Here is a 20469-nt window from a genome sequence, read left to right as displayed (position 1 = left end):
TGCCTGACTTGTCAATACTAAATGTGTGCTGAGGCAATGGAAGGGTCCTCTTGCAGATTTGCTCTGTAGTTCAGCCTAAACCTACTTAACAGATTTGTATGGGAACAACATGTGAGTAAACGGGGCTTACACTCTTCTTCTGGGGTCGTGTGGTATTTATGTAATTATTACCACAGCACCTTGAAACAGCAAGGTCTTGACGTTTCTGGCTGAGGTAGACGGTTGGTGAATGTGGTCTTAAGGGCATATGAATGTAGAGCATAACTTTTAAAGAAACAATTTAACTTTTTTTGTTCTGAGGCTTCCTAATTGGGTGCCAGCTGTAAAAGGCAATACAGTCAGTTTTAAAATTCATAGGTAGGTAACTCAAACACTTTACCGTTTTGTTACTCTTCAAGCTCCTCAGGTAGTGACATGAATATACTTGGGTTCTTGGGTCAATGGAATCAAGCATGTGGCAGTTTCATTAAAAAAAATTCAGTATCCATACATTTCTGGCAATGTACAAGAAATACGTATAGAAACTAAGCAGCACAATTATGTCTTCCCCAGTTTGCAGAGCCATATACACTCAAGTTTATGAGTGCAGCATACTTCTGTCTGCAAAGCGGAAAGCTGGCTGTTCTGATGACCTGGCCTAGTGGTACCTGTTCTGAGCTTTTCCTGCTTTTTTTTTTTTTTTTTTGGTTTGGTTTTTTTAAGTGTAGCGTAAGTTAGGAAAATAAAATACTTGTTTACTTATGAGCTCTTTAACCTTATGTACTAGAGAGACATTATGGAGAAAATTCCTTACTTTCTCATTGCATTGTCACTCTTTTTTCCTATTTTTAAGGTTCAGGCCATGCATTTTGTGATACGACTTTTTACAAAGATTTAGTGAAGGAAGAATAAAAATGAAAACTCTGAAAATGTTGATGTGAAAAATCACTATATTGTGGAATTCTAGGGTTTGTCACTAGGAAAAAAACCGAAGAGTTAAAGTTCAAGAAATTACAAAACCAATGCCTATAGCTTTTTAAAACTTTCATTATCATTTTTGATCTGCCTGCTTTATTTGCTGTCCTTGGATGTTATAGAAATATAGGGGACTGTCTTCTCTTCCTTTTCTCTGGATTGTGACATCTTCAGGAAAATGGTGCTAACGCCTGAAGTGGCAGTCCCATCTTTTGTGTTATTCACAGTATCTCTTGGAGAAAAGGAATTTTCCATCCTTTCTTTCTTTTTTTTATTTTTTATTTTATTTTGCTTTCCTTCTTCCCTTTGAAAGAAAAATAAGCAGAGTTTTTTTCTTTTCACCTTTGTCCTGCTTTCCTTTCTCTCTCTGCAGAGTTTCAGTCTTGGGTATCACAGGCTACAGGATACATTCTTCAAGAGTCTCATTCTTGCAATATCACAGGTTCACAGTAGTGTAATTAAAAAGAGAATTAGATTTCTTGCCTGCGTGACAGCTAGTTCTTCAGCTTCTTACCTACTTTCTGATAGCTCTGATGGCTTTATTTTGACTCTTCATAATGCTTTAGTAACATACCTAAATTTCCTATTGCTAGGATCTCATTAAAATAACTTAATTATATTTTACATATACAATTGTGTGATAATAAGTGATAATAGGGTGATAGGCAAGAGGAACAGAGAACATAATATGACAGAGGCACTCCAATGTTTTAAATAAAGCCTGTTTGCTAAAAAAATAATTCTTTTTTCTCTTTCTGCAAATCTTTAGAGTACTGTGATGGGAATCCAGTCAGATTTTGTTCGCACTTGTAGCATGTTCATTGCTTATTCCTGTCCCGGTTATTCCTGTTTTTAACAGTCTTCCTAAAAAAATTGTTTTTAAAATGGAAGAATACCATGGCAATATTTTGTACACATAATCCATTAATTTCATTTTCCCTGTTTGAAACCTCCCTCAGCTCTACACCCTGAGTTATCAGCCTTTGCAGAGAACTTGACTTCACCTTTTCTCTTGCTGTTTCCATTTCCTCAAATTTTGGCATCCTGTCTTCAGACTTCCATGTCTTCACATTTTTTCTTATCATCATGATTGATAAATATCTATCTCCTGGTTTTATGTATATGCAAAATATGTATATACGGCAGAGAACAGAGAATTGGATTTCTTCCACTTGTGTCCTGTTGAGATTTTAGTGCTCAGTCATCTTGTCAATGAAAATCTTGTCACTAACTTTAATAGGTTTGACTCCATAGCCTTTGAAGTTAAAAGCTTAACAAACTTGTCTTTTGGCAAGATGAGTGTTTTCCTTTGTACGTGCTCTCTTCTTTGTTGCTGATGAGAAGGGGGACAGTATCCAAATAAATTATTCGTATCGCCCCTATACCATCCTAGGTTACAATATTGTTCTCTTTCTCCAGTTTAGTCCTGTAGCAGCTGAACAGATGAAGACATATAGGGATAGTCTGTCTGTTTGAAAGTTTTTAATGATCTGTGTTCTGCATTACTTTTAGCTTGTCATCCAGACACTTTACTGTTACTCGTGTGAGGTCATGGTTGTGACAGAGAAGTGAAATTCCTGTATCATGTTACTGGCAGTTAGAAAAATTTATGTATTAGCTTCTTCGTGTTAATATGGGCCCAAGTGGCAATCTGGGTAGAGCACTTGAGTTTTGTGGTTATGTCAGTATGAGTGATGAGTTCACTCTGTTATTCTTTTCTGCAGTTCAGATTGTGCACTGCTTTTTGTACTTCCTTGTTCCCAGCATTTCAAAGGTGCTAGTTGAAAAGCCTCTTGCAATTCATTCACAGGTGACTTTCAATAACTAAGCTTTTAAATATCTGATTTCCCTATTTCTACTAACCTGATCTGGGTTTGTATTAAACACCTGCATTAAATTAAAGGCAATACTAAAAGCCTGTTGGCCTTGGAGCTCTACTCTAATCGGCATGTAGTAGTAAAATTTCAAAATTAAATTCCTGTAGGAGTTAAGTCCACCGGTAGTGTTATATGTTTAAAATTAATTATAATTTCAAACTTTCAGTCCAAATACCTCAGCTAGCTTTTCATGCTGCAACTTTTGTGTACATAATTAGATTTTTATGGATTTTCTTCTGGTATTGTGTTTATAATCTTATCAGAGCAATATATTGTGTCATTGTAAGTACTTATTATGTACTATAAGCCCTGAACAACGCCCCTTTGTAATAGGCTACTTGTCTGATAGTCGATGTGTATTGAATAGTATGCTGTACACAGTAAAAGGATTTGGTTTTTAGGTTATAAAATTAGCATTTTTAAAAGGTGGATTGCAGAATATGAATAACTTTTTGGAAATTCCTGGAACATCAAATTATTTTTGAATGAACATTTTGATGTAGATTAATCTACTCACAATGTGTGTCATTTTGAAAATGTTACTATGGTAGACAAATAGGAATGGGTATTTCATAGTGAGAGTCTTACAGTTTTGAGATAATCAGTATATGTTCACTAATGGAGGCTAAAGGTAGAAGACTTTGCTGTTAGTAGAGTCAGTTGTCATGGTGCTAAATATGCCCATCTCCAGATAGTGCCAGCAGTACCATACATACTGCAATTGTGTTAGAGCAACAGTGATAAGAATCTCTTTATGAAGTTGGAGTTGGAGTTGCTCAAGTATAATAAATAACCTTGGTTGTACCATGGTATAAAACTAAGATGTTTTTTATGTGGTACAACCTGGCTATTTTTCTTCTGTAGAACCAGCATGTGATCACAAAAATAATTTTTGGGAAAGCTTACGTGGCTTACAGTTCAGTGGTAATTCTGAGCAGCTTTGTGGTTTCAGTTCTTTTTCTGAGTTAAAGGGTAAAAAGGAAGGTATGTGGCTTTTCTGGTCAAGTAAGTCACAGGTACAATATTTAGTTGTTAAATTATGGCATCCTTATCTCTTACCGTATGTTTTACTTCGGAGCAGTGACTCATAGCTCTCTTCATGTTGGTTTAACAGCAACTCCCCTATTTCTTCATTCAGTTCAACATGATATGTGAAATTCTTGTTTTCTTGTGAAAATTTTTTATCCCACCGCTGCATGTTAGCTATCCTGTTTAAAGGCAGATAGGTCCATTTTCCCTGACAGTTGCTTCCTCTATGATGCTGTGGAGCTAGGGATCAAATCCATCTGTAGAGCACTAGGATCTCAGTCTAGAAATAGCTCAGGTCTTGCGATACTCAAGGAATAGATCAGCCTCTTGTAGTGTTGTAAATACTTTTATATGGGAATATGTTTTTAAGTGTGTTTCATTGTGCCCCTGCGTTGACTTATAAGCATTCTTGTATTCATGTACTTCATTTCCACTTGCCAATGTGACAGAATCACGGAATGGTCAGGGTTGGAAGGGACCTCTGGAGATCATCCAGTCCAACCTGCTGCTAAAGGAGGTTCACCTAGAGCAGGTTGCACAGAATTGTGCCAGGCTCTCTCTATGTGTTTCTCTGCTCCGAGTGCTTGTTGGGGCTCCCTTGCTTAGTGTTGCCTTTCTACTTCTGCTTCACTTTGATATTATATCTTTCTTTCTTTTCTGGATGATTAATCTATCAGGATGTCATAATTTTAAACCACTGGGAGAATGGTTAACAATGAAATTGTCAACAGGTGCCATCACCCAGTTCATTGCTGAATAGCTTGACTATACAACTTCTTGGTGATTATTGCTTTGCTAGCTGGGTGTCTGATTCTGTGTATCTCCCATTTTCCTATTCCATTTTTATGGTTTTTTTTTCAAAATCAGTAGGGTTCTGTTAAGTAAAATTTTGGGGTTGGATGGGAGGAATGTTTGGGTAACAGTAAAACAAGCAAACAAGCAGTCTTATGCCACTGAAATGAGTACAGTGACTTATTTTGCTGAGTGTTTTAGGATGATTGTGGGTCAGAGGGCCAGTGGTCTTGTCCAGTTAGGGCAGCTCTGGTGGAAGTGAGGTACTTCTACGTGCACTTTCATCTTCAGCCACGTGAGTTCTGATCTCAGGGCCAGCTTGAGCAAAAATGATGTTGAGCAATTTAAAATAGTTGCCATTTTTTTCTACAATTTTATGTCAGAGGCAGCAATAACTGTTAGGTTACCAGGAGTTGAATGGTGAGCTTTTCCTAATGCTGGTTCTCAGTACTAGGGATCTGGGTAGCTAATATCCTGGACTTGCCAGATCCAGATATGAATGTTATTAGGAAGAAATATTAGGGTTATGGTTTTTTCTGGTTTGTTTTGGGGCTTTGGCAGCTTCTAATTCCTTTTCTTGTATTTCTCCTTTTGTCCCACAGTGGCCGTTTTAGCTGTTCCCTTCTGCTAGCTGCCAGCTGCTTTTTTGTTTTACTAACACTTCACTCTCACACACAGAAGTGGGAGGGCTGCAATGCCCAGAACTGCTGCATTTCTCCTCTTTTGGAATGGGTGCTAACAGGTCAGTTTAATAGCCAGATTTTGACATTTTGTAAGTCTTTAGATGTTTTGTGCTTTTATTAAAGCAAAGTGACTAAAGACTTACATTTGTATTTTGTTTATTTAATTACTGAAAGCTATGTTTCAAGCTTTTCTCATTTTGCAGAAAAAAGCCTGAAAATCCTATGTAAGTCTCAAAGACTGGAAGGCAAATAAGGGGATCCCTCAGATTGTTCTCTAAAGCTCAGGACACTGGACCGTGACTCATGATTATGAGTGCTTGAGATAGACAAACTCAATGCTGTCAGTCTTATTTCTCTCAGCTGTTAGCTCCTTTGCACTTGATAGGACAAACTAGAGAGCTCAGTAGTATGAATCACTAAGCTTTTCCTAGTAGAGGCAGGTCTGCAGATTGTGAAGAGCAAACCTGAAAAAAAGTGGTGTAACACTAATTAGCACAGTCGGGTTTTGAATGGAAATTCATGATATACTGGTACCTTGCCAAACTGTATTGCTATAACCATAATTTGCAGTGACTTGTGGTAAATACACTTTATTTTGGCTTCTGATTTCCACCTTTCTGCCTTCAAATTCTACTCAGGAAGTACTTTGTTTTTTCTTAGGACACTTAACAGTAGTAAACCCAGAGTACTATCAGTAATTCCCCTTTTGCTTAAATAAAATAAAGATTTTATTTGGTATAGAAATGGCAAATAAATGAAAATAAAACTGTATCATAAATCTTCTAATTGAATTTTATTCTACAAGATTGTCTGCAAAGGCTTCTTCTTAAACATAACATTCAAGTGGAAAACTACTGATTTTGGCCATCTAGTTTGTGGGTGCCATTTTTGTGGGTTCAGATTATGCTAGTAGAAAGGGTGGCATGTTATTCAAAGTCTGAGCATCCAAACCAAAGCAAAACAGTGGAATTATGTGCAAAACTGGAAACACAGGCCTAAATATTCAAACCTACCTGCTAAAAAATAATGTATGAATTCTTGGTTAGGCATGTAACTGCAAAGTCTGATATTTTGCTGCACATAGATTAATTCTAGGCAAATTTGGCTAAAAGTTTTTGTTAGTAGTTCTAACTCCTACCGAGGCAGGTACTTAGCAAGGATACCTCAAGTTTATTTAACCTTATTATATCTATAAAGACAAAACCTTGTATTTATGTAACTACACACCTGAATTTGAGAACTGCTAACTGCTCTGGAGAGCAGTAACTGAGGTTGCTTGTGGCTGTATGTTTTTATTAGCATTAAGCAAATTATTTTAGAAGGGGAAGTGAAAAGGGGTTTACTGAAAACTGGAAGTTTCATTACTTTGCTGTTCCCTAACCTTACTTCATTCATATCAATTAATGAGTATTTTATTGACAAAATAGTTCAAGTTTCCTCATATCAAATAATTAGAAACACCTTTAAATTTGCTGGTTTAGTTTTCATAATTTCATCTGAATGGGTGAGACAACACCCCATATCTTATCATACCTCTTCGATAATATTGTTATTATGGTGATAGGAGGCAACTTGTTAACAGTGCAAGGGTGGAACTCAATTTCCAGGATGTAGCTCCTTGAAGATACAGTATGTTTTGTCTTATGAACAGAGGAGCAGCCTTCCTTAATAACTTGTTTTGTGTATATGGTCTAAAAATGCCTTTCATAGCAATTTTAAATGGGGGCCATTATGTTCTTTAGTATTTACTATGCATTACTATTGTTATGCATTACTATTATTTACTCTGTATTACTCTGTATTTAGTATTTATGTATTTATTAATCTACTTTTGCCTAGACTTTCTGTTTCAATCTAATCCACTTTGGTTCATATCAACAGCATATGGGGATGGGATTATTTCCATGCAACTAGTTAGAGGATAAAAAAAAGTAAAAAGAAAAAAAAAAGAAAAAAGCTTGTGTACTTTTTTAGTCTGGTGTATTTCATAGAATGCACAGACTGTAAAAAAGGTCATCTATAATCTCTCAGGCATAAAACCAGTGCCTTGGAGACTGTATAGAATCTGCTCGCTGTTCATTTTTTGGCCACAAGCATTACCAGATATAATAATTAAGGAAAAATTTAACAGCTATCATGTCTTCCCCTTCTTCTCCCCCATTATCTCTTTGAGCAAGCTACAAAGAAATTACTTAAAGAAGTTTGTGTCAGGCCTCTGCACAGGTTCCTGCCAAGGTTATTTTATGAGAAAAATGTTTTTGTAAAATACTTTAAATTTGCCTTGGCAAATCACTTCTTTTGATCAGGGAGCACAAGCTGACATCTACACACCTTTCTCATTGCAGGAGAAAAAGAAATCGTTGATGTCCCTTTGATGATTTGTTGCTTCCCAGATCTGTTTTTCCACCTTGTGCATCCCCCTGTGCAGCAAGGAGCTGAATTAAGGCTCAGTTGTTCTGTTTTTGCCTTAAAAAATGCCTGCCATATCTTATAGGTAGCAAATGCTTCATGGACAGCTGGATGCAGAACTGAATCTGGAAAGATGGAAAACTGAAAAGCATTAGAATACTGATAAGAAGGTTAAAGAAAAGATAGATTAGCCTCAGTGTTTTTTTGTTTTTTTTTTTAAAAGAAAAAGAAAAAAAGAGTTAGGCTCAGGGGAGAGCCTGTGAGAACAGGGGGAGATGAGGAAATGTTTGGAGAATAACTTACATTCTTAAAGATGTCTTAATATCTTAAAAGCAATATTGACATACAGCTATATAAAAGGAATAAGAACTGAAGAGATAAGAGCAAGGACAGGAGATAAGTAAATCTGAGTGTCTAAAATAATGTCTTTGGATAGATGTTTTTTAAAATTTGAAAAATATGAAAATATTATTCACACACTGAAAAAAACCCTCATATAGATTCCCCAGTTTGAACACTTTTGTTTACTGTGCCTCACAGATTAGTGGATGGATAACTAAAATGTACGTGACAAAAGCTCGGAGTGTCTAATAAAAACCTTATTCCAGGAGAACTCAATGAGATCAGTAAGTCAGGAGAGGAATTGGTCACTGTTTCACCAAGAACTTTTGCTAAAAACCTTTTCAGTAGCCAGCTCATTCCTTCCCCATGCCCATAAAACCTTAGTTTTCATGCTTCATTGTCCTAAAAATAGAAATGCTCATCAGTTATTTGAGATTTATTGAGCTAGAATATAGTCTTGTGCCCACAGCTAGAAAGACTCCCTCTAGCATCTTGAGAACCAAGGGAGAAATATTAACTTAAAAAGTGATACACTGGTAAGTTATTGAAATGTCTTTGTATTTTGTATTTGTCATTTATGTCTCTGTCCCTGTCATGGAAGGTGCTGTTGAAATCTTTCAACATCAACACTCTGCCATTTAAAACTTACCCTGCCAGCATGCCATCTGTTTTGATCAGGGAACCACTTTCTACGTGAGCTGACTCCTACACACATTGCACTTTGCAAGAGAAAAATGTATTTGCTGGAAAGTAAAAAATCTAACCCTCCCTTGAAAAGCAATGCTCCTTGACATAGTTTAAAAAGAAATAATAAAAAAATAATCTTAATATCAGATAAGTACACTTTCTTCCCTTTCTCTCATTGTTTTAGATTTCTAAACAATGGAAAAAAAACCATAGTAAAGTGAGTCAAGCTGCCTTTGTAATTGCATTCTGTACCCCCAGAGCTGGTTGCACATGTTGATGTATTTCAGGGCAGAGATACTGGCCTTTGCCTTTATTTCTATAGAAAGTTTACTTTGTAAGTTAAAAAAAAAATAGTATGTTTTTTCTATGCATAGCTTCTTCAAAGAGCACTGGAAATACATTTCTCAAGAGTTTTCTAGCTTTGTGAAATCTAGATTGTAATCAATATAATTTACTAATGGTTACATGTTATTTTTAATAACAGATACCATTAAAGTAGGTACATCTGGATGAGATACTGGTCTGAATATTTAACTCCATTCTCCCTTGATAGGCTTTTCTATTAATATATTTATATATATATATATAAATATATATAATTAATTATAGGCTATTTTCTATTATCAATGTCTTTCACAGTCTAACAGTGAAAGTGCATTGTGGGTGGAGGGAGATGAGAGAGGAAGACATCTACACTCTGTGCTAAGGAAACGTTAGCAATCACATAACTGGCTCTCAGCATCTTCCTCTATACCCACAATTCCAAAGCCTGAACCTGTGGCTCAAGTCCCTAAAGTGATGCGGTGGATCATACTGATTGCTTGATGGGTTTTCTTTTGGGTCATTTTGTGGTGCAGAGTGTGGATTCCGGGAACAGTTCTGTGGCAGGGTTCCTTACTACAATATCGCTTGGCAACACGGGATCATGGGAAGACAAGTAAGAACAGAGCAAATGGTGCTGGCAGTGATAGTTGCTACTTTGTGTTATGGAAAACCAGAATGCCTGTGTTTTAGACTGACTTACCAAAAAGAAGAACACTCACCAGGGGATAAAATGCTTGTATTAGTAAAGACAAAGGAGTCCTTCTTTACAGCCTCTTAGGATTAAATAGCATGCAAAGGAACTGCATGATTCCCTTATCCCCTCTTTGAAACAACATGAGGACCTCCAGATCCAGTTTTTTGCCTCTTCTGGAACTGCATCATGTAACCCTTTCCACAAATGTATCAAATTCCATCTTCTAACAGCTTAGGTTCCATGTCAAGACCTATACTCTTCTGTTTCAGTTTTGCACCTGAATTTTTTTCATGGCCAGTTTATAAGCAACTCTTATCATGCTGACACCATCCTCTAGCTTAAATAGTTCTTCTTCCTGTCTGTAATTTACCCTATAAAATAGTAATAGAGGCATATCCCATCATTTCACCAGTCTAAACCCACAATCTTTTGGTCTCCCCTCACTAAAGTCACTGTTCTTCCAAGTTGGTTCCAGTAAGATTTACTAAGCATCCAACACTGGCAGGGTGCTTTGTCCTTCTTACAAGCTCAACAGCAATCCTACTCGTTACCTGTTTAGGGAGTAACAAATTGTTGAAGGAAATCCAGCTTTGGTTGTTTTAGAGCCATGTGAAACGCTGTGAAGGGCATCAGATCAGTCCTTCAACAGAAAAAGAAAGAAAAAAAAAGAACCAAACACAACAAAACCCCTTAGTGTTCCTCTGACCCCTACCCTGTAAATTCGCCCAGGCAGTTTCATAGAATATTATCCTGAAATTTATTATTTTCTATAATTTATCTTAATACTGCACACTAAAATCCCCAATAGAGTAGTGATGACACAGATGAAACTCTCCATCCACAGAAATATAAACACTTTTTAGATAGCCTGTGAAGAGTGGTTCAATGTTAGGAAAATTGTGAGACAAGCTCTTAGTGAATTATTGTCAAGGTCAGAGAATGCACATTTATTTTTCTGGTAGTTGTATCATTATCTGGCTCTTATGATATATCCACTTGTACTGAAAATGTAGCTAACTTACCTTGGTGAATTTGATTTATTAGCATTGCAACTGACAAGGTTGCCCGTTTGTTAGTGCTTATTTTATATTTGAATAGCTTTCAGCACATAAATTTGAGGAATTGCTTGAATACTTTAGCTGTTCCATATTTCATGGAGAAAGCTAGACCAGAAGAGTGCTGCTGTTGATATTTCTATTTTGATACTGTCCATTTTTTTATAAATTAAAACAATGCCTGCATTTGTACTTAGTTTTGCCTTCTGAGCAGAATTTATGGCAAACAGTAAAACTTAAATGTGAAAATTCAGTAGCTTTATCCTGAATAAAATGTGATATAACCTTGCAATACAGTTTATTTTACAGTCAAAGCATATCATAAATGTGTTCAAAAAACCCAAACCAAACTAATGAAAACCCATGTAATTCAAAAGAACTTAACTAATTACATGATTTCCTCAGATCAAGCTTAAGTTAAAGAATGGGTGGAGAAGGAATATATGAGTAAGTATATGGTGCAGGATAGAAGAAGCAGCTCTCAAATGGTCCAGAAACTAGGCCTTTATGTCTCTTACTGACTTCAGTGGTGTTATATCAGGCAGAGGAGCACAACCTAATTACAGCCAATATTAGCTCATTCTCTTCCCAGAAGGATGCACTTTTAAGTAAACACAATTGTATAAAGACCCAAATAAAGAAAAAGCAAAACTTGCCCCAACATCTTGTGAAGTTTCTTTAACATGTCTCTAGCCTTTCAGGTATCCTTCTTTGCTACGAGGAAGAAATAATTATTCCCCTGTATCACTGTGGGCTGTCATCTATATACTTCCAATTCTACAGATCTCAGCTTGTCCTAATTTTCTAGGGATCAATAGGGAAGCCAGTCAGAAGCACAACTTACATAAACTCGCAGTGTGATGGGAAGAAGGGATAGATTTCTTTAGGGCCCCATGTCATCACGTTGGCACTCAGGACTTCTCAGCTTCCAGACTGTCTTCTCAACCAGTTCTTCTCCCCCAGTGACTGCATTTTTAATAATAGTAGAGAAGGAAGACTCATCTGCTGTCCTCCACTTCAATGGATGTATCTTTCCTAAACATGAGGTAAAGGTACAAGTTTAATGTTAACAACAGCGGTGAGACTGACAGTCACAAGTCTCTAAGAATGATTGTCCAGCCATGCAATGGTTTGGCTGTGATCAGGATGAGGAGCCTCTGGTTGAAGCTAGTCATGGAAACTCTGAGTTGATGTTGTTTGGTTATTCCAAGAAATTGCCAGTTTATAACATCATTTACTGCTGAAGTCATTTACAGATTATTAACACCACCACTGATAGCTGCACTCCTCATTCCTTCCATCCACTCAATACTAATTATTGGAAAAATGCTTTTTGGGGGTGAGAGAGAGGAACCAGAAGTCATCTTCTGGTGGATTTTAGTACTATGATCCAAGCAGATATTACCTGCAGGCTTTATTATGAACATCCTTGTATCTACGGTAGAAATCAATGATACATATATATGGTGGTAAACTGAGTTGAGCATGAAATCTTAGTGTTTTTTTCTCAGCAATGAAGTCCACCAAGAATATTTAATCTCATTGCTCCTTTCTCTTAATCCACTGGGTGGAATTCAGGTGTTGGGTTTTCATGCTTTCAGGCCTCTGCTATATTCATTTCCATTAACTGAAAAAAACGGCCTTTCTGCATAGCTTTCACATTCTGTAAGAGCTATATTCCAGTGGGACAGCAGAATAGCCAAGATCAGTAGGGTAGCTTATGTGTATATGAAATAACCCCAAAAAGGTCAGAAAGCAAAGCAGAGATTCCCAAGTGAAATGCTGGGCATCACACACATGCAGTTGCCTCAATATTTTTTGCTGGGAAAAGCACATGAAAAAAATTCTGTCCCTGAACCCATTAGTAGTGCTATGATTGGTGGTTGTTGAATTGGTCTATTTACAGAACTTTATGAAAATTAGAACTAAGCTATTTTAATTACAAATATCCACTGTGTAATTAGCACCATAATACAAAATGTGTTCAATATATTTTATATGTAATAGAAATTCTGTAAAATGAAACTGTAATAATATAAGTAGTTTTTTAGGATAAAAAGTAGGTTAAGATAAGCAATTTCATGCTTTAAACAGTGAGATAAATATTCCCTAGTGTATTAAAATATTGTGTTTTGGATTGCTAATCATTTCACTGAATAATAAATACAAGTTTCCCTTTTATGTAGTTAATGCAACCCATATTTTTCAATAGAGAAATGAAATTTTGAATCATACATAAAAAGTAGCTATGAGTATTTCATTACCAAACTTAATTCAGTCATTTCCACAGACTTATGGAAAATGTTACTCACCTCTTGGGGAAAACTTTTGGCAGTGAAGTGTAGTTTTGCTTGGCATATATTTTGAATTGTTTGAATCTCTGGTTAGTTAGTCCCTTCTGGGAGGGCTGTTATACACAGACTGGTTCAGAACAATAGTTAGCTTTTAGCAGTATTTTATATCTTTAAAACTTTATTATTAACATTACGTAAGGCATACTTAGTCACCATTTCTGAAATGCTATTGAGAGGTTAACTTGTATTTTCTAATATTTTAGTTTTCACTTGGTTATAAAAACTGCCGTCTAATGTGGTTGTGTGAAATCTGTATGCAAGAATGAAAATTTCCAAAGCCTTTCAGGGGACCATGAGTTTTATTTCTCAGGCTGTTACTACATTTTCATGCAGCCATTTCTGTGGTGTAAAATAAGGACATCAATTGAAGGATGATTATGCTCTGAATGCCCAGTGAAGCTTTTAAAATGATACCTGACATCCAGTTGCATAGCTATAGACATTGGTGTCTTTTTTTTTAAAATTCACTTTTTACAGAGAAAGTCTGTTAGAATCTGAGGGAAACAGAGGAGTACAAACATTACTTCCCGGACTTAACATTCACTGTAGCTAAGTAAAATTTTTACCAAAGATAATTCAATGTTACTTCCCCAATTCTGCTTTGGCTTTTTAAAGTAAAACCCTAAGGATTAGTTGGACATTGTTTTTTTATTAAAATACTTTGGGTTATTAATGCTTGGGAACTGTTATCTGGCAACTTTAGGCATTCTGGAGAACTAGAGGCTTATAATTACTACTATAGCACATACTCATCAGAGTAATATAGAGCTACACTGCAGTTTTAAATGGTCTAGGCAGGCTGCTGCTAGCAGAATAACTGCAGTGACTGAATGCAGTGTGGACTACAAAAAATGTACTTGAGGAGACCTGTAATGTTTAAGATGGTTGCCTTTTCTGAGCTTTGCTTTGTTATTGCTACCCAGTACACAAGCTAACTTGTGTAAAGGTAGTTCAGATACATCAATGCAATGCTAGCAGTGGTTGTGTCTGGTGTACAAGTATTCCAGGGGAATCTGATGTGTGTGTTCTCTAGAGAGAAGATGTTACAAGATCAGGCTCTAATTATTTTTTAATTGTGCAAAGCTTTAACGATAAAACCTTAATGACTAGCTTCATTTAAGACACTTTAGGGATGTTGACTTAAATAAAATGCTGTTGTTATTTTCTTTCCCAACAGTCTAAGCACTTTCTATTTCTCTCTGTCTCTCAGGAATCTGCTGTGCCTAACAGAGGAATGATCCATGTAATTAAAAGATTCTGGGTGCAGGTTCCCTGATTATCCTTACAGTAGCTCAACTAGTAGGCACTGGGCACCCAATTTTCAATTCATGCACAGTATGTTCCACTTTTCATCCTAATAAAGCTCAAATATTCTGTGTTCTTTGCTGTTACATAAATACAGCAAAAAGAATTGAAATAGCCTTTGCAGACAGTTCTTCCAAACCGGAGAGAGAGGGGAGGGAATACTAGAAATTTTGGTAAAGGTCACCAGTCAAGGATAATTGGTATCAAATCTCAATCAATCTGCATGCAAAGCACAGAGAATCTTTTGTACAGATGTCAGAAATAAAGGTCTTGATGTTTCTTTGCTTTCTTTCTTTTTTTTTAATCTGTCCTGTTCTTGGGTAAGTATTGCCACTTCATATCTGAAGTGTGCACTGAGTACTGGAGCAGAAATGAAAATAATATAAATCAGAGAATCATAGAATTATTTAGATTGGAAAAAGATCTTTCAGATCATCAAGTCCAACCGTTAACCCAGCACTGCCAAGTCCACCACTAAACCGTGTCCCCAGGTGCCACATCTACATGTTTTTAAACACCTCCAGGGATGGTGACTCAACCACTTCCCTGGGCAGCCTGTTCCAATGCTTGATCACCGCTTCAGTGAAGAAATTTTTCCTAAGATCCACTCTAAACCTCCCCTAGCACAACTTGAGACCGTTTCCTCTTGTCCTGTTGCTTGTTACCTGGGAGAAGAGACCAACCCCCACCTGCCTACAGCCTCCTTGCAGGTAGCTGTAGAGAGCGATAAGCCCCCCCTGAGCTTCCTTTCCTCCAGGCTAAACACCCCGGCTCCCTCAGCCGCTCCTCATAAGACTTGTTCTCTAGACCCTTCACCAGCTTTGTCATAATGTCATAAGCCACTGCAAAACATCAGCAGTGTTGGTTAGGGACAGTTTATTAGCTGTTGTAGATACTTTGCTTGGCCCTCAACTGTTTTGAAGTTGAATTCCAACTTAAAATGCAAAACAGTTTGAAAAATCTGCTTTGAGGAAAAACCTGATCTTGATAAACTGAGAGCTTTGTCAGCAGGTGTGCAAGTTGAGATAATGAAAAGCAAAATAATATTAATAGAGTTCCTAGTGTTTCCATCCTGGGGTCTCTGAAGATAGGCAGTTGTGATGGTAACATTTAATTATAGGAAACAGTATTTAGCTATTTTTAAACTGGTCAAAACTCAACATTTCTGTCCCTTCATCCTTAATCAAAATAAAAACCTGAGCGGGATACTGAAAAGATTTCCTGGAAATATTTTATTTCACTAAGACTGAAATCCTTTGAAGCATATTTATACACAGTTTGATAAAATATTTTGAATTATTGAAGTAATCATGCTCCACAGAGTAATCTTGGGAGGCGGGGAAAGAAGCAATCTGAAAAAAGAATAGTGTGGGTTTTCATTGGCCAGGGTGTAAAATACTGTGCTTGTAAAGAGTATATTTCTTTTTCTGTCTGCTACAGGAGCAAATGATAACTGCTTCTCCAGGTAGAATCCTTTCTTTGGGCACTTGGAGTCTTAATGCTTGTCACTTGAAGGATCTACGCTGGCTGCAGGCTGTATGTCCTCCTGCTTCTTTGCTGTTCCATATAAGCAGTACTTGAGATACAAGTGGCAGATAGAAGATTTGGGAAAAATTCTTGATTGTCTAAAATAGACAGTCACAGAATTTTATGAAAAAAAGAAAAAAAAGAGAGAGACTTAGAATCTGCTATTGTAAATGTGCTTAAGCTCATTAAAATTATATAAATAGACTTAAATTTTGGGGTAATGACTAGTGTTATTGAATAATATGAATCAAGAAAATGTATTTCAAAAACTACTGTTCTTTAGGCTATGCTAACATAACGAATAAAACAAAGCAATTATCAATCAGCAAATTAGATTTAATATCTAATAGAAATGGAATGATCAGTCACCACAATAATACCCAAAATTCCAACACCATTTGGTTATGGATCCCAAACTTCTAGTTATTGATGTGGATGCTTATATAGCTGTGTAAACAGAAACTAGATTTTTGATTTCTATCTGGAATGGTGTCTTTCTGCTTAGTTCTTGTTCCTGTTTCAAGTCCAACCCCTTTTTTTTTTTTCTTACAAAAGGAGGTTTTATAATGCTGATCTTAACAGAAGACCTTTTGCAAGTAAGTGCAAGTTTGATGACTTGTGTATTACAAGTTACCAAATGTACTAAGAGCAAGGAGAAAAGTCTTTTGTATCCCCAGAAACCATCTTCATCTCAGTCCTTAGAGCAGCATAGCTGTTTTCAAGCACTGAGAATTGCACAGATTCTGAATCCAAGCTTGGAAATTATTGTTGTATATATGATATAGGAATTTACCAGCTTGGACATCTTTGTATCTTTTCCATGTATGGTATAGAATGCCCTTTGGATGCCTTTCAGCTATGTTTTTCTTACATATTCGCTAAACCATCCTTGTGTTAGGAGCTTTACACATAAGACAGGAATGATTCACATAAGTTTGTATGATGCTGAAAATGTTAAGTCACCTTTGTTGCAGAGCTTACTGAAATTAGTATAGACTGCAGGATCAGCTTTTCATCTGTGCTCCAGATTGAAGGAGGTTGGTGGGACGAGATCATCATTTTGTGGAAACACAGAAAGAAAATCAGACAGGCTTTACTGTATTACTTTCAATGCATTTAATTCTCAGGCTGTTAGAACACAACTGATACCATACTCTTACAAAAAACAGCATAGAAAGGGTTTTTAGATAGAAACCTGAACATCATGATTCTTGGAGATGGGGTCTTCTGCCACAGGTAAGAAGAAAAATCTCTGGTATATACTCCTGGCACAGTTGCAGTCAGTCTACATGTACTCAGTCAGACCTCTAGACTGTGTAGGCTTTGTGTACTCTTTCTTCTACAAGGAGCTGATTCTCTTCTTTCACATTCTATCTGTTTTCCATATTCCTCTGTGATATGGTTTGGCTGAAGTGGGATCCTTATGACTCTGAAGATATATATCCTGGTTTTATAATTTTTGTAAAATTGCAAAATTTAACTGTGCAGGAAACCATTAGACCAGCCTGTTAGAGAACATCAAGGCATGGAACTTTTCCCAGTTATTTTTGTAAGTAATTTGGTTGAAGCAGGTCCTTCTATTCTGCTTTGAGCTTTTTAAACAATTAGAAATTGGTTATTTCTAATTTTATGGTTTGGGGGTTTTTTGCATGCTTTTCCCTTTTCTGTTACGGGGAGAAACCAGTGGTATTAAGCAATATTTCTTAGATACCACTTTACATCTTTACTGAAGATGTAACAAACTTTCCTTAAGCACAACAGGAATGAAAGAGATGGCAGTTTATTTTCTGTGTTTCATTCTGATTTCCAAATAGCACAGACTATCTGTTAGTCAGATGGTAAGTGTTTCTTTTGCTGTTCCCCTGGCTTTTCTGGCTGTTCAGGTGCCTCTGTTCACACATCTGTAGATCTTCATCAAGTGATAATCAGGTCTTTATCTTCAGTCCACAGTAAAAGCCTCCTCAAACATACAATCTTACTACTGGGCAGATTTGTGCTAGTTCTGTATTTTAGGGGGAAAATCTTACAGCTTCAGTTATTATTAGCTTTAAAAAAGAGCTTAACTGCATTTTAAATGTACTCCAGAAAAAGGATGTTACTGTGCTACACAGTTTCAATGAAGCTTCACCCAACCCCCTTTTTAGCAATTGGTTCTAAAAAGACATCTTTTCTTTATTTGAGAGATAAAATGAGGGGGAATCCTCATTTTCTTTTTCAGGAAAATAATGATTAATGATTAACTCAATAATTGACTGAATAATTAATGATTACAGTAATGTAATTATAAAGTTTAATCATACTATCACAAACTATGTCTTACTTCTTCTTCCATAGCTTGTGTAAAAAAGCCCATAAAGTTATCTGTGATGCAGTCCGTGCTTTTCCCAACATCAGTCTCTTATCAGGAGACTCATCTCTTTAGAAGAGGAATTGGTTCTTGTTCCTGGCATCAAAACATGATAATAAAGCTATGTAAACTGGATTTTTGTAAGAGCCAATCCATTTCCTTTTTGTGAGAGCAAAATGTGGGATCTGAGAGTATGGAAGGGAGATTCCAGATAGGAAATGCTCAGGCTTTCATAAATATTTACTTTAGAGTAAGTAAACTTGGGATTAAAGGAGCTAGTAAGATGAAGTGACCACTGTATTTAAAAATTTCTGTTTTCAATTTAATTCTGGTGTCTTAGCAAATTATCTTTTGAATTCTAGTTTCTCATGTTTTGGCTTAGTTTAGAGACAGATCTCTCTGTGTATGTGTCTGTGTGTGGGTGTATGTATATGTGTATGTACATGTCTGTATGTGTATATTTAAGACTCAAAAAACCGCTAAGCCCAAATCCAAAAACCATTCATGTTAATATATTTTGGCTTTATATCCATAATTATTTGGAATGTGATTAAATCTCATTTGCTTCACTAGGCCCAAAGCATGTGTTTAAAGTCAAGCATGTGCTTAAGTGTTTTCCTGAATAAGGATGCTTTCCTGAACGAGAATTTGAAGAGAATACACGCCACGTGAACAGTAAACATCTTTTTCCATGTAACTGTTCAGTGTCATACTGAAGTCTGAGCTTCTGTTGATATATTTTTCTTTCTAGTTAATGTAGAAAGAAGTATTGGATGATATGAATTGAATTCCTTTTTAAACTGCATATTTCTTTTGTGGTTATAGCATAGTACTGTTAGAGTAAACTAATTCAGGGCTACAATGGAATAGAGAAATGTTCTTTAAAATGGACTAGCATCTCCTTATTGGTCTATACATTTATTAACTTACATGAATATTAGAGATTTGGTTCAGAGAGCTTATTATCTACCTTTGGTTATATTCTGGAGAAGCCTTTTTCATTTGACCTGTGCAGTCATTTATAAAACATTAAATATATAGCAAAGTCAGCAAAGGAATATTTGATTTGGTCTGGGTTGTTCATTTTTTTTTAAAATGCATTTTTTAAAGGTCATATGTTTGTACCTTATTACTACTTCGATAAATGGCTATTTAGGATTAACTTGTTGGTTGTATGTGATAGCAATCCCTGTCATCTTTTAAAAATGAAGGCAAACATTTCTAGCATGAAAAATGAAGTATCTTTGCCTGAAGCCAACAGCAGTTTTAACTTGCTAATGTTTTTGTGGTTGTGATCTCAAAAAATTGGCAATATGTTGACTGCCTGCTATGGTAATGTGATTTGCGATGTTAGAAAATCTAGTATCAGTTATCAAAATTTAGAAGGTATTTAACAATGCACATTTTTTCCTAGAAACCTCTCTGTAATAATTTTTTTAAAATTCTATGTAATTTTTTATTCTGAACATGTATTTTCCAGAAAATGCACTTGAGATTGTAAATTACTTGCACCAGTAGAATTTTCCCCCTCGTTAAAAAAAGTGAGTCTGTGTTGTATTTCTCTTCAGAAATCCTGGTGTATCCTTTACAAAATTCAAGTATCTTAAACTCTACAATGAAATTCTAATATTGTACTCGTGAAAACTGTTGAAAAGCACTCTGATTGGAGCCAGTCACTGCAGAAACAGTAGTCCAGTGAATCTCAGTCTGTGTTTATGTAAGGAATTCTAGTTTGTACCTCATGTAGAAAAGCAACAAACAAAACAATTGAGAAGTGATTGTGTTTTATATACAAGACTGAGGATTGCAATTTCAAGTTGTCATGAATTGGTCTTGGTTTTATTTCAGAATTTGTCTTGTTAGTTTTCAGCATGATTCCTTATGTTATCAGTTTTATTCCCCCACAGTCCTTTTCTGGAATGACAGTAGAGTATTTCATGATACAACAGCAATCTTACTTATCATAGAATCATGGAATGATTTGGGTTGGAAGGGACCTTAAAGATCATCTAGCTCCAACCCCCCTGCTGTGGGCTGGGACACCTCCCACCTGCCCAGGCTGTTCAAAGCCCCATCCAGCCTGGCCCTGA

Source organism: Falco peregrinus, chromosome 2 (assembly GCF_023634155.1).
Source record: "Falco peregrinus isolate bFalPer1 chromosome 2, bFalPer1.pri, whole genome shotgun sequence".
NCBI classification, from domain to species: domain Eukaryota; kingdom Metazoa; phylum Chordata; class Aves; order Falconiformes; family Falconidae; genus Falco; species Falco peregrinus.
The sequence above is the reverse complement of the archived record's forward strand: the minus strand, read 5'-3'. Positions refer to the sequence as shown.